Source organism: Triticum dicoccoides, chromosome 7A (genome assembly GCF_002162155.2).
Source record: "Triticum dicoccoides isolate Atlit2015 ecotype Zavitan chromosome 7A, WEW_v2.0, whole genome shotgun sequence".
Taxonomy (NCBI): domain Eukaryota; kingdom Viridiplantae; phylum Streptophyta; class Magnoliopsida; order Poales; family Poaceae; genus Triticum; species Triticum dicoccoides.
The window spans coordinates 669,338,775-669,353,863 of NC_041392.1; positions in this window are offsets into that span (position 1 = coordinate 669,338,775).

A 15,089-nucleotide genomic window follows, 5' to 3' on the forward strand; every position below is an offset into this window, starting at 1 on the left:
TCCTGCCATGTTAATAAGCAGTAGTAGTAGATGTTAATTAGTAGTAGGGTTCATAGATAATGTTTTTAGTAGTAGTAGTAATACATGTTAATTAGTAGTAGTGGTGGTACTAGTTAACTAGGGCAGTAGGGTTAATAGTAGATGTTTTTTAGTTAGGGTAATAATAGATGTTAAGTAGTAGATAATGTAGATCTTAATTAGTTCAGTAGGGTTTAGTTTTTGAATTGAGTTTGTTTAACTAGATGTTAATTAGGGCAGTAGGGTTTAGTTTAGAGTAAAATTTAGTTCAGTAGTTAACTAAATATAATCTATATTTGGTTTTTGAATTGAATTTAAGAGAGCATGAGATTTGTGTTGATTTTCTTGAAGTGTTAAACACTAGGAGATGCAAATTTGAAGTGGTCATGATATATGCAAATTCCTCAATTGTGTTTGCTCATGTTTATCTACTGTTGTAGTATCTCATGTACATATTCTTAAGTGGTCTTGTTATATGCAACATAGAAGTGGTTCGATTGTGCCCAAGTGGCCTTTTGTTGTTTCCAGGGAATGAAGCCGAGTGGCCTATGTTTTGCCGGAATGTTGATTCATTTCCGTTCCAGCAAATTTCAGGTGCTCGATTTGTCCACTTTTTAGCAAAGGTCATGCCGAAATTTTCCGTGAATTCCGGCATGACTTGTGCTACAAACTAGGACATATCGAGTTCCCGGGATTTGCTGCAACGGGAAGGAGTCAACGTTCCTGCAAAACATAGGGATTTTTTATGTCATTATTCATTTTATTAAGGCTAGATTAATTGACTAGATTTAATCATAGGAAAACATGGCTATCAACAATGAAGGACATGGTTCCGGTGATTGCGACAACGTCTACTTGGCGGCAGACAAATTTTTGAGCCTTGCTGACGATCAATGGATCTTGTTGTTGGGCCCACCTGTCGCATCGGGGCCTGAGACCGACATGCAGGCCGGCGCTGAGACTGAGATCGGCGTTGAGACCGGCGCCGAGACTAGCGAAGCCGGTATAGAACCGAAAGCAAAGAGGCCACGACGCCTAAACCAGCTCATGACTACTAGACTGGTGGTCACGGAGATGGACGACGGCATTTTTGAGCCAACAGTGCCCGAGGAAGCGCGATCGTGCTATGACAATCAAATAGGCTGCATCATACGGACAACCGCCACCATCAACAATGAGAAACTACAGAAGATAGATAATATGAGGCCCTCCCTCCTAAAGAAGCTGCACCAGATATTCTGGTTCCCGGGCCGGGATGAAAAGGAATATGATAATCCAAATAAGGACCCGACAATGAACAAGATAAACAAACATGCCATGACCAAGTTTAGCAACGCGTTGGCCACCTGAAAAACAAGGGTGAAACATCGGATCGTCAACAAGAAGGAACCCTACTCCAAGATTGTAAAGGATAATCCTACAATCACGCAAGAGTAGTTGAAATATTCAAGGTAGCTTGCGAGGCCGAAGCTGCCAAAAAAAGTCGAAGTACATGAAGGGGCTTCAACAGAGGAACATCGGGCGCCACCACCTCGGAAGCCGTGGTTACGGCGGGAAGAGGTCCATATGGGCCAAGGAGGACGTGGAACGTGAAAGTCTGGGCAACCCAGATCCCTTGGCGGACTTCACTGTCCCACAGGAGCGTGATGTCCTCAGGGCAAGGCACCATTGGGACTCAGTCAAGAAGGTTTTCAAGATGGACCTGATCACGACGGAGTTCATGAGACTGCTGGTAATTTTAGTTTTTGATTAATTTGACTGCACGTTTAGTCATATTTGTAAATGATCCTTGTTCCTTTTGCAGAGAGAGTAGCACAGGATTGCGGCCGAAAGCGACTCGCCGTCTGAGGCATTGGCGAGGCCTAAGTGGGACACCCCCATTCAACCGGGCGTTGAACATATTGAAACGACTCCCGGCGGACACTCGGCCGTCGTATGGATGCGTGCACGGTGTCGGAGACGGCGCCACGTGGAAGAAGTACTATTGTCGGTGTCAAAACTGGAGGATCTCGAGTACGGGGTCCCAAACTGTGCGTCCAAGGCAGATGGTAACAAGAGGAAGTCCCATCCGGACACGGGACGAAGTCCTCAATCTTGTATCTTCATAGTCCAACAGTCCGGCCAAAGGATACAGTCCAGCTGTCCGGAGACCCCCTAATCCAGGACTCCCTCAGTAGCCCCCAAACTAGGCTTCAATGACGATGAGTCCGGCGCGCAGATTGTCTTCGACATTGCAAGGCAGGTTCTTCTCCAAATTCTGAATATCTGCTGAGTAGTGTTCGGCTCCCCATAAATGTTGCACTTCTTGGCTTCTGCGCCCAATAAGGGCTATCTTCCACGTGTCGAGCGAATGCGAGGAGCCAGGGCATTTTTACATTCGCCACCCTAGCCATGTAAGTATACTATCTATTAAAGGGATGGGGATTCTTAGATCCAAACCACACATCCTCTCACGGCGAGTATCCATCGGAGCGCGCTCAGAAAAATCCATTCCAACATGGCCGACCATCGCAGCTCCTCCTCCTGCTCCCGTAGCCCTAAGCCCGGTTATTGGGAGAAGTGTTCCGTCCTGCACAGCCAATTAGTAGAGTTACAGACCCAAGGATTTCTCCCTCCATCATATATGGTCCCCGTTCGAGCCGGGCTTGCCACCTATAATGGCGGGGAGCAAGCGGAGAGCTTCCCCAATCCCTCCAAGGGGGAGCGGGTATGCCTTGTCCCTTATTTACTAAGGGGACTTGGATTTCCAATCCATCCATTCCTCCGCGGACTCCTAGAGTTTTACGGCCTCCAGTTGCATGATTTCACCCCCGCTTCCATATTACACATCGTTGATTATGTTGCCCTTTGTGAGCTGTTTCTGGGCTGCGAAGCTCATTTCGAGTTGTGGAAGAGGCTATTCTGCCTTGTGGCCCGTACACAGGAGGGGTCAGTATATCAAGTGGGCGGAGCCAAAATATGGCGCATCGCCGGGATCGGATACCTATCCGGTACCCCGAAGAAGACGTCCAAAGACTGGCCTTCAGAGTGGTTTTACATGGAGGACGTCCCCCTTCCAGATCCTATTCGAAGGGGACTTCCCGAGTTCGACAATGCCCCTTTGAAGAAAAGCCGAAGCTGGCGCCCACGGAGCCCTCAGGAGGAAGGTAACGGAGAAGTCCTTTACCTGATGGGTGATAACCCACAAGTATAGGGGATCGCAACAGTTTTCGATAAGTAAGAGTATCGAACCCAACGAGGAGCTAAAGGTAGAACAAATATTCCCTCAAGTTCTATTGACCACCGATACAACTCTACGCACGCTTGACGTTCGCTTTACCTAGAACAAGTATGAAACTAGAAGTACTTTGTAGGTGTTGTTGGATAGGTTTACAAGATAATAAAGATTACGTAAATGAAAAGTAGGGGCTGTTAGATAAAAGAAACAATAAAGTAAATATAGCGAGTGTGGAAAAGTGGTGGTAGGAGTTGCGAAATTTCCCATAAGCAATTCACTACTTTACTAGACCGATAGCAAGTATTATGTGGGAGAGGCCACTGCTAGCATGCCATCCCTGACTTGGAATTCTATGCACTTATGATTGGAACTATTAGCAAGCATCCACAACTACTAATGTTCATTAAGGTAAAACCCAACCATAGCATTAAGGTATATTGGTCCCCCTTCAATCCCGTATGCATCAATTTCTGTGCTAGGTTGAAGCTTCTGTCACTCTTACCCTCCAATACATAATCCTATCAACATACAACTAACTCGAGGGTGTGATCCACGCGCGCAATCATATGATGGGAACCAAAGGACAGCAACATAACCACAAGCAAATTAAATCAATCATAGCAATTCATCAACCACCGATAGGACAACGAAAATCTACTCAGACATCATAGGATGGCAACACATCATTGGATAATAATATGAAGCATAAAGCACCATGTTCAAGTAGAGGGTACAGCGGGTTGCGGGAGAGTGGACCGCTGTGGATAGAGGGGGGAAGGTGATGGAGATATTGGTGAAGATGGCGGAGGTGTTGGTGTAGATCGCGGTGATGATGATGGCCCCCGGTGGCACTCTGGTGCCACCGGAAGCAAGGGGGAGAGAGCCCCCCTCCTTCTTCTTCTTCTTCATTGACCTCCTCCCTATATGGGAGAAGGGTTTCCCCTCTAGTCCATGGCCTCCATGGCACGGGAGGGGCGAGAGCCCCTCCGAGATTGGATCTGTCTCTCTGTCTCTCTCTGTTTCTGCGTTCTCAGATTCTTCCCTTTCACCGTTTCTTATATTCTGGGAGATCCTTAACTCCGATTGGGCTGAAATTTTAACACGATCTATATCCGGATATTAGCTTTATTGTGGCGAAAGAAGGGCTCCAACCGCCTTACGGGTGGCCACGAGGGTCAGGGGCGCGCCTGACACCTTGGGGCGCCCCCCCTACCTCGTGCCCCCCTCGGGCACCGTCTCACGATGATTCCACTTCCCAAAATTCATAAATATTCCAAAATAAATCTCCGTCAGTTTTTATTCCGTTTGGACTCCGTTTGGTATGGGTTTTCTGTGAAACAAAGAACATGCAATAAACATGAACTGGCACTGGGCACTGGATCAATATGTTAGTCCCAAAAATAGTATAAAAATTGCCAAAAAGTATATGAAAGTTGAATAATATTGGCATGGAACAATCAAAAATTATAGATACGACGGAGACGTATCAATGGGCTAGATAAAAGCGCTGGCTCAATCAGGATTGACAATAATCGAGGTTATGTCAATATGTATAATGCAGGGGGTGTAGCACTTCAATATCGAGGGCACCCCATGTGGCACTTTAACGGGGAAGATGATGCCACCCGCTGCGGGCGTAAGGGACCAGATTCTGCTGCTGCTCTAGCAAAAATTCTGTTCGAGTTGTTCAAGGGAGAGGAAGAGGAGTTCATCCGTATTAAGAAACGGGATGGATTCTCCATGTACAACCCTCCAAGCTCGGTGAGCTGTCACTTTTTAATCCCAACCTTCCCGCATTCTTCGTCATAAATACTCACCTTGCTGTTTCATGGCAGGAACTGCGAAAAGTTGTAAGGGAGGTCAATAGCCCACCTCCACAACCGGAGGACCCTGACCAGGCCCTCGATCCCATACTCGAAGAGGATCCGGACATATTTGTGGAGCTGATCGACATGACATTCTATGAATTGAGCTGCGATGATGCCATGGTGGCCATCATAGTCGACAATCCTGGGCTACTCCCTGTATCGCATGTAAGAAAAACCGGAGTCCCAACTTTTGAGAAGGATCCCCTTTTATGCACTTCACCTATCGTACACATATGGTGTTTTACAGGGAAGACCCTCAGGACGCCATGCCGAACCCGCAGTGACTCGCCAACGAGGGACACCGAAGCTGGGTAGGCCAAAAAGGAAGGCAGTCAGGACTAAGACGCCGGCGCAGAGGTATGATACAGAACCTCGCTCCGTGGTTGTCATCTTTCTTAAAATATAACGACGTCCATGTTTCCTGGTAGGAAAAACGCTCGCCGGACTATATCCGGAGAGGTTGCCGATCACGCCTCCACCAGTCGGGTTGCAGGGCCGAACATAGAGGCGGAAGCTAACATGGGGCAAACGCCGGATGCTCCTCCTACAGAGGATGCGGATAGACTATCCGCTACAAATTCCGAAGTGGAGAGCGCCATGAATCATAGGCGTCGTCGGGCCGTACTCTGTGACGCTTGTTTCTCCCAAGAGGCGTTCGATGCCTTCAACTCAGGAGACGCATACATCCATGCTGCTCAAAATGGTTTTGCCATAGCCATGGATCAATCTGTAAAGGATATACGGGTAAGAAAATCTGACGATTATATATATATCAGTAGCCCCCGAGACTTGGAACAGTTGACACAACTGATTTAAGGATCATTATTTGTGCAAGTTCTTACAGAGAAGAATACCCAATTGTCTCAAGAGCTGGAAGAGTGCAAAGCCTAGCTACGGGCCACGGTGGCCGCGTTGAAGGAGTCTGAGAAGGCCCCCTCTGGTAACACTTGTTTCCATTGCAAAGAATGACAGGTGCCAGATAGTATGCGGCATGCATGCAAATCTAACAATAGATGTTGCAGATGACCCCAGAGTGAATCCGGAGGCCGTGCCGGAGGATGCGCAACATGCTAATCGACAGCTAAATGCTGGCGAGCGCGTGCTTACGCGGGTCAGGCAGGAGAAAAATAATCTGTAGGACGCCAATATCCGGCTGGATGTGGAACTGAAAGATGTCCGAGCCCAGCTTGCGGACTCCGTGAAGGAGAATAAGCGGCTTCGACGCGGCATTTTTAGTAAGTTCTTGAACAAACTTTTCAAGGAGTTCGGCGAAGAAGCCGGCTAACAGAGTTATGTCTGCAGGAATGGTGACGGGTCGTCCCGCAGAGGAGATGCCCGGGTCTGCGGGTGATCTTCTACCAGAGCTCTCACAACTGCACGAACAAGTTCAGAAGGTGATGCAGGGTATTGCCCAAGCCTTGTGGCCATCCGCCTCCTCGCCAGGAGGCATGGTTTAGCTTATAGAGAAGCTCAAGGGAGCGCGGCGGCGCTTCCGATTATGGAAGATATCAGCCTGCCGACCAGGTGCAAGGGAAGCCTGGGCCATGGTGAAGACGTGATATACCAAAGCTGACCCAAACCACATGGCCGAGGTCGGACCTGTGGGGCCCAATGGGAAAGAGATCCCCGTAGTTTGGTGTATGACCAAGTAGAATTAGCCGCAAAGTATTCCCAACAGGATTGTAGGCTAGACAACCTGTTGGATGGTATAGAAGAAGAATTTAGTCAGTCTAAGTGACTGTGTACTTTAAGTGACATATATAATGTCCCTAGCCGGATTGTAAATCATTTGTCATGGCAGACCTTTTCGCTTCGACCTCTGGACCCGATAGTCTGGAGTGTATCCGAATACCCGCTCGGTTATGTAAAAACCGGGGTATGCGTGGAAACCAGGCATAGGGGTCATAAGTGCTTGAACAAACAAGTACCCAACTAGCTATGTTATATTACATGGATAGTAAGAAACATCTTCCAGGGAGAATAGTTCCGTTAAGGGTTCCTTTCCTTGGGTACGCATGCCCTAATGTGCATGTCCGAACTGCGAAAAGAGATGCAGGCTATAACATGTGGGGGCATGTATCAAAATAAATAAAAGTCATCTTTTGTTCACCGACCGAATATTCCCTTATGAACACTAGCTTTCGGCTTCACCCAGTCTGAGGTACACATCCGGCTGACCCGGCAGTAACAATCACAAAGGTGCTCCCCTTATGCCCTAGCCGAATTAACGGGAACGTAGGGCATAAATACAAGAGCTAGGCAACCCAGCTTGGCCAAAACTTAAGTCATATCGATGCATATAATGGCGAAAAAGGTACATGTGGAAGAATAACACATGTGTGGGGCATAAAGCCCAGAAAAATAGTTATATTAAGCTTCTGTATAAGAAGCCCCCAGGTATAATGAGCACGGTTAGCGTGTCAAGATTATGTAACCAAGACACAAGTTAGCCTTTTAAGTCCTTGAGGAGAAGAAAAAAGAAGAGAGAAAGAGAGAAAAGACAGATAATTGATACGCAAAAAATTGACGGGGGTAAGGAGACGAACATAGAGTCCGGCACTAGGCGTAGAATCTTCAGAGTCTGGCTGCATTCCATGGGTTTGGCTCGAGTCGATTGTCCGATGCATCCCGTAGACGGTACGCTCCACCAGTCAGAACCTGGTCAATAATGAAGGGACCTTCCCATTTGGGCTTGAAATTGTTCTTTTTCTTCTCCGGCAGGCGTAGAACTAGTTCGCCAACATTATAGGTTTTGGCCCGTACTTCTCTGCTTTGAGACCTTCGAGCTTATTGCTGATAGAATGCCGAACGGCCTTTTTCTATGTTACGCTCCTCCTCCAGGGCGTCCAAACTGTCCCGCCGATCGAGCTCGGCCTCTTTTTCTTCGTACATGCGCACTCGAGGTGAGTCACGAATTATGTCACATGGCAGAACCGCCTCTGCGCCGTACACCATAAAGAACGATGTGTATCTGGTAGTGCGATTCGGCGTGGTCCGCAGACCCCATAGTACGGAGTCGAGCTCCTCTACCCAGTGCGTGTTTGATTCCTTTAAGGACCGCACTAATCTGGGTTTGATGCCGCTCATGATAAGACCATTTTCTCGCTCGACTTGACCGTTAGTTTGCGGGTGATAGACAGAAGCATAATCGAGCTTGTTGCCCATGTTGCTGCACCAAAGTTTCACCTCGTCGGCTGTAAAGTTCGTGCCATTGTCAGTGATGATGCTGTGGGGGATGCCATATGGTGTACAACCCCAGATATCAAGTCTATCACCGGTCCGGATTCAGCCGTTTTGACGGGTTTGGCTTCTATCCATTTGGTGAATTTATCCACCATGACCAGTAAGTATTTTTGAGGGGTCCGACCATATCAAGCCCCCAGACTGCAAAGGGCCAAGTAATGGGGATTGTTTGGAGAGCGGTAGGCGACATATGGCTTTGGTTTGCAAAAAGCTGGCAACCGACGCAATGTTGGACCAGATATTTTGCATATGCTCGGGCCGTCAGCCAATAAAAACCTGTACGGAAGGCCTTGCTTACAAGGGCCCGGGCTGCAGCGTGGTGGCCGCCGAGTCCAGCATGGATTTCTTCCAAAAGCTTCCGCCCTTCCTCTTCGGAGATGCACCTTTGAAGGACTTCGGTAGTGCTTTTCTTATAAAGCTATCCCTCATGGACCTTGTAGGCTTTAGATCGCTGCACTATGCATCGTGCCTAATTTTGGTCCTCGGGTAGTTCCTGCCTGGTTAGGTAGGCTAGGAATGGTTCCGTCCACGGGGCGATGACGGCCATTATCACGTGGGCTGAAGGTGTTATTTCAATGGCAGAGCCTCCGATTGTGTCAGAGTGTTCGGTATTTGGTGTTGTGGCTGGGTCCGGAATATTGTTACCGGTGTCCCCTTCCCATACCACGGATGGCTTAAACAACCTTTCCAAGAAGATGTTAGGTGGGACAGGATCGCGCTTAGCGCCGATACGGGCGAGGATATCCGCCACCTGGTTGTTCTCCCGAGCCACATGGTGGAATTCAAGCCCCTCGAACCGACCTGGCATTTTGAGGACGGCGTTGCGATATGCCGCCATTTTCGGATCCTTGGCATCGAAGTCTCCATTTATTTGAGATATTGCGAGGTTTGAGTCCCCACGCACCTCCAGGCGTTGAATGCCCATGGAAACTGCCATCCTTAGACCGTGTAATAGGGCCTCGTATTCGGCTGCGTTGTTGGAGTCTGTGTATAGTATTTGGAGTACGTATTGGACTGTATCTCCGGTGGGGGACGTCAGGACAACACCATCCCCCAGACCAGCCAGCATTTTAGAGCCGTCAAAGTGCATGATCCAATTGGAGTACGCGTCGTACTCTTTAGGGAGTTCGGCTTCTGTCCACTCGGCGACGAAATTGGCCAGTACTTGCGACTTAATGGCTCACTGTGGTATATATGTTATGTCGAACGGGAGGAGCTTGATAGCCCATTTGGCAATCCGGCCCGTGGCATCGCGGTTGTTTATGATGTCGTTGAGTGGTACTTTTGAGGCCACCGTAATTGAACACTCTTGAAAGTAGTGTCATAATTTCCGGGATGCCATGAATACCGCGTATGCTATCTTTTGATAATGTGGGTACTGTGATTTGCATGGAGTGAGGATAGTGGATACATAATATACCGGCTTTTGAAGTGCGAATTTATGTCCGTCCGTCTCTCGTTCGTCGACGAGCACTGCACTTACAACTTGGTGAGTTGCCGCTATATATAACAACATTGGTTCACCGACATTTGGCGCGGCCAAGATTGGGTTGGTGGCCAGGATGGCTTTTATTTCTTCCAATCCGGTCGTGGCTGCGTCCGTCCACTCGAAGTGTTCGGTGCGCCGAAGAAGGCGATAAAGGGGGAGTGCCTTTTCTCCTAATTGGGAGATAAAGCAGCTTAAGGCTGCCACACATCCAGTTAACTTCTGGATTTGCTTGAGGTCAGTTGGGATAGCCAACTACGACAGAGCTCGGACTTTAGTAGGATTTGCTTCCATTCGTCTACTGGAGCCGATGAAGCCCAGGAACTTTCCGGCGGGTACACCAAAAACGCATTTTTCCGTATTGAGCTTAATGTCGTTTGTTCAGAGATTGTCGAACATGAGCCTCAAGTCGTCTATTAAGGAGTCGATGTGTCTAGTTTTAACGACCACATCGTCTACGTATGCCTCCACTGTTTTGCCGATCTGCTTTTCCAGACATGTATGAATCATGCGCTGATACGTTGCGCCGGCGTTTTTTAGCCCGAAGGGCATTGTGTTAAAACAGAAGGGGCCGTATGGAGTGATAAATGCCATTGCGACTTGATCAGATTCCACCATCTTAATTTGGTGGTAACCGGAGTATGCGTCGAGGAAGCACAACAAGTCGTGTCCTGCGGTGGAGTCGATAATTTGATCCATGCAAGGGAGGGGGAAGGGATCCTTTGGGCAAGCCTTATTAAGGTCCTTGAAGTCGACGCATAGGCGCCAGGATTTGTCCTTCTTTGGTACCATCACCAGGTTTGCTAGCCAGTCTGGATGCTTTATTTCTCTAATGAATTCGGCCTCCAGTAACTTGGCTAGCTCTTCTCCCATGGCTTGTCGCTTACGTTCGAAGAAACGCCGAAGAGTCTGCTTGACCGGCTTGAATCCCTTTAGAATGTTAAGGCTATGCTTGGCCAGCCTGCATGGGATTCCTGGCATTTTTGAAGGATGCCAGGCGAATATGTCCCAATTCTCGCGCAGGAACTCCCGTAGTGCGGCGTCTACATCGGGGTTTAACTATGCCCCGATGGATGCTGTTTTTGTGGGGTCCATTGGATGGACTTGGAATTTGACTATTTCATCTGCTGGTTTAAAAGAGGTGGACTTGGATCTTTTGTCAAGTATCACGTCGTCCCTGTCCACTGTGGAGCGCAGCGCGGTTAATTCCTCCGCCACAAGGGCTTCGGATAATGCCTCGAGGGCCAGTGCGGCTGTTTTGTTCTCGGTGCGGAGTGCTATGTCCGGATCACTAGCTAGAGTGATGATTCCATTGGGCCTGGGCATTTTGAGCTTCATGTACCCATAATGGGGTATGGCTTGGAAGATCGTGAATGCCTCCCGCCCTAGAAGGGCGTGGTATCCGCTGCTAAACGGGGCCACTTGGAATGTAATTTCTTCGGACCTGTAATTCTCCAGAGTGCCGAATACCACATCTAGTGTTATTTTCCCAGCACAACGTGCCTCCCGACTGGGGATGATTCCTCGGAAGGTCGTGCTGCTTTGCTCAATGAGGTTTCAGTCTATTTCCATTTTTTGAAGAGTCTCCTCATAAATGAGGTTTAATCCGTTGCCGCCGTCCATTAGCACTTTAGTAAGCCGAAAGTCGTCCACAATTGGACTGAGGACCAAGGCGGCTGGTGCTCGGGATGTTCGGAATTTAGGTTCGTCACTGTCATTGAAGGTGATAGCCGTGTCGCTCCATGGATTTATTGCTTCCACGTGGCAGACTTCGGCAAGGCTGCGGAGTGCTCGCTTACGCCTACTATTTGAGGCGAAGGTCTCGAAGACTGTCAATACTGTATTGTTATCCACGGGATGGTGCTCTGCGGTGTTTTGGATGAGGAGATCCTCACCGCTCTTGGCCACCTGCCGGAGTACCCAACATGCTCTAAGGTTGTGTGTTGGTATGGTATCCGCTGTACTATGAATTTTGCAGGGCCTGCTAAGCCATCCCTCCAATACGGTTCCACGCCCTGTAGTGGCCTTTTGCTTCTTTCTAATTGAGTGGGGCAACTTATGAGAGTGCACCCTTTTAGTTTGGACTGGGGGTTTTGTCAGGGCCAGATTATCCCAAAATTTGTTTGGGTTTTCCAGGCGCTTTCCATCGCACAGTACTTCCGTACTATGGCCGCCAAGTCAGCAAAGTGTGCTATGTCACGGTGACTTATGGCGTTGAGGATTCCCTTGTCCGTGCAATTGTTGCAAAAGAATGAAATTGCGTCTTCCTCGCGACATTCCTTGACCTTGTTCATTACAAGGAGGAATCTGGCCCAATAGTGATGTACTGTCTCTTGGGTCTCTTGCCTAATGTGGGAAAGATCGTTTATATCTGGGTGGGTGGGTGGATTTAAGTCCGGACCTTGACCCAATCTGAGACCCCAGGGCGGGGGAGTTTACGATCTTGGAAGTTCGGGCTCCGGGATGTTGCCCCACAGGTTCGGCATGCAGGCTACTTCTAGGTTCAGGGTTAGGGCGATGTCCTCCCGTGGGCGGGTATCCAGCTCGGAGAGCTCGGGAATCTAGACATAGTTCGTCCTCAGGATAGAGGGAGAATCGCTGCAATGCTCCTCCACCACCGCTATCTGATGGGTGACCGGCGGAGAGTTAATCTCCCTTTGGTCGGGTTTAAGCCCAATCTGATCGTAGTCCGTAGCGACTCCCAAAGCGGCGATGCGATCCAAGAGCTTGTTTAAAGAGGAGAGCTCCATTGGATCCATCTGCTCGGTGAATTTCGAGCCGATGTGGAGGCTATTGTCGATGACCCGAGAAGTCATCGTCGGCGCAACGGCCGAGCGGGCGGTCATGACAAAGCCGCCTAGTCGGAGAGTTTGGCCTACAACCAGGGCTCCCCCAGAGGTGATGTTGTTCTTGACAACGAGACGAGCCATCCCTCCTTATGATGACGACACAGTGGAACTCTCAATGAAAGCACCAATGTCGGTGTCAAAACCGGCGGATCTCAAGTAGGGGGTCCCGAATTGTGCGTCTAAGGCGGATGGTAACAGTAGGCGGGGGACACGATGTTTACCCAGGTTCGGGCCCTCTTGATGGAGGTAATACCCTACGTCCTACTCGATTGATCTTGATGATATGAGTATTACAAGAGTTGATCTACCACGAGATCGTAGAGGCTAAACCCTAGAAGCTAGCCTATGGTATGATTGTATGTTGTCCTACGGACTAAACCCTCCGGTTTATATAGTCACCGGAGGGGGCTAGGGTTACATAAAGTCGGTTACAAGGGAGGACGTCTACACATCCGTATCGCCAAACTTGCCTTCCACGCCAAGGAGAGTCCCATCCGGACACGGGACGAAGTCCTCAATCTTGTATCTTCATAGTCCAACAGTCCGGCTAAAGGATATAGTTCGGCTGTCCGGAGACCCCCTAATCTAGGACTCCCTCAACTACCATGATACCATGGAGGAGAGAAAGGAAAGACGGAGGTTAACTGAAGAAAACATCGACAAGAAGGTTGAGATTGCGGTTGAGAAGAAATCAGTTGAGACAGCTGCAACAGCGGTAGCTGCCGCAAAACAGGTGATTGTAGATACGTCTAGTGCCTTGGTTCCGGCCGTTTTCAATTGGAGCAGGAAAAATCAAGAAAAAATATGCAGGAGACTTTCCCCTTGTCGACTTCTTCAGGAGCAGCTCGACTAGCGTTGCACATGCACCAACACCTGCACCTGCTCCTGCACTAGCTCCTGCACCAGCTCCCGCACCTACTCATAGCAGCTCGTTCTCCGTCTCGGACATGCTCGGTGGTGCTTTGTCTTTGGCTAAGCTCGACGCCCTCACGGTATCTGTCACACCAGCCCTCTTCAATAAATGTATAATATCTCGTTTTCGTTGCCTTTCGGATGTCTCATGTCGCAGACATGTCTTTGCAGGCCGACGTAACCCCGTGCACCATATTGTACACCATCAGCGACCAGAAGGTGGATGTGGGGAAGGCGACGATAATGAAGCCGAAGGAACCATTGTTCCACAGCCGACCGATCCCCCCTGGATTCTTCAAGGTTTCCGTGGTCAGTGTCAAACCGGACCACGAGAATTTGGCTCCTCTAGTACTAGGGGGATGACGACGAGACCCCGCGGCGACTTGGTGGTTGCAATGGGTGGGTCTTGTTGTGGCCAAAGAATCTATTTCATCTGGAGGCGGCCGGGAGCACACCCACGAGCACGCAGCCTCAGCAAGGTATGAACATCAACACCCCACCTACCCAATTAGCATCGACTGTCGTGCTGGGTGATAGCGGACGGGTGAGGAAGAGGCTCCATTAGTCACTGATCACGTCGCCATAGATGAGGATGAGGATGACGATAACACTGAATAGTATCTCAATACTGACGCCTATGATGAGTACTTAGGGTTTGAGCGCCATGAGTCGGTGCATGAATTGCCGCCTCCGGAGGCTGAACGTATTATAGACAAACTTCCAGTAGGAAAGAAGCATAGGAAGAGATGGAGGAAAGGCAACAAAGCTGCTTTTATGATCCAGCTGCCTCGGCAGCCTCGGGTTCAAAACCGTATACCTATCCCCGGTGCGGCAAAATGGCATGTCACCGGTGAACCAATCCTACCTAATGCGGCGTTAGAGGCCACACACAGCAATCTAAGGAGACTTCATGATGATGTGCTGCAGAGAGAGAACAACCTCATCGCCTCGGAAAATCCAGGATACCCACTCTATGTGGTTAACGTGCCGCGGCAAAGGTCGTACATCCACTCATGCCCCGCGGACAAGTTCTTCCTTCAATCCGATTACATATTCGACATGTTTCACTTGAAGAAGATGGATTTTACGTTTTTTCGCCTTTATGCCTTGTACATGAACTACATCATCGGGACTGAGCAGATACCTTATATGTGTGTCCCTGACCCGTACTACATGCACGAGGGTTTCTTGGCAGTCTGTGCAGAGCACTGTGAATACGCGAGGGACTACATCGTCGAATTCATGGTTGCTAATGAGGATAAGGATGCGATTCTTGTGCCTTATCATCCCCTATAAGTCATCCGCGCGGATATCCATCCTTCAATTTCAATCATTCATTTGCACGGTGGAGGCTAATTAATTTGAGGTGTACTTATTTTGCGCAGTGGCGGGCGCGCCGTCCTCGTCATCCTTTAGCCCCGATACTCCCATGCTCTTTACTTGTACTCGTCGAAGAACATGAACAAAAAGGATTACACCCACATCAAGTCTGTTCT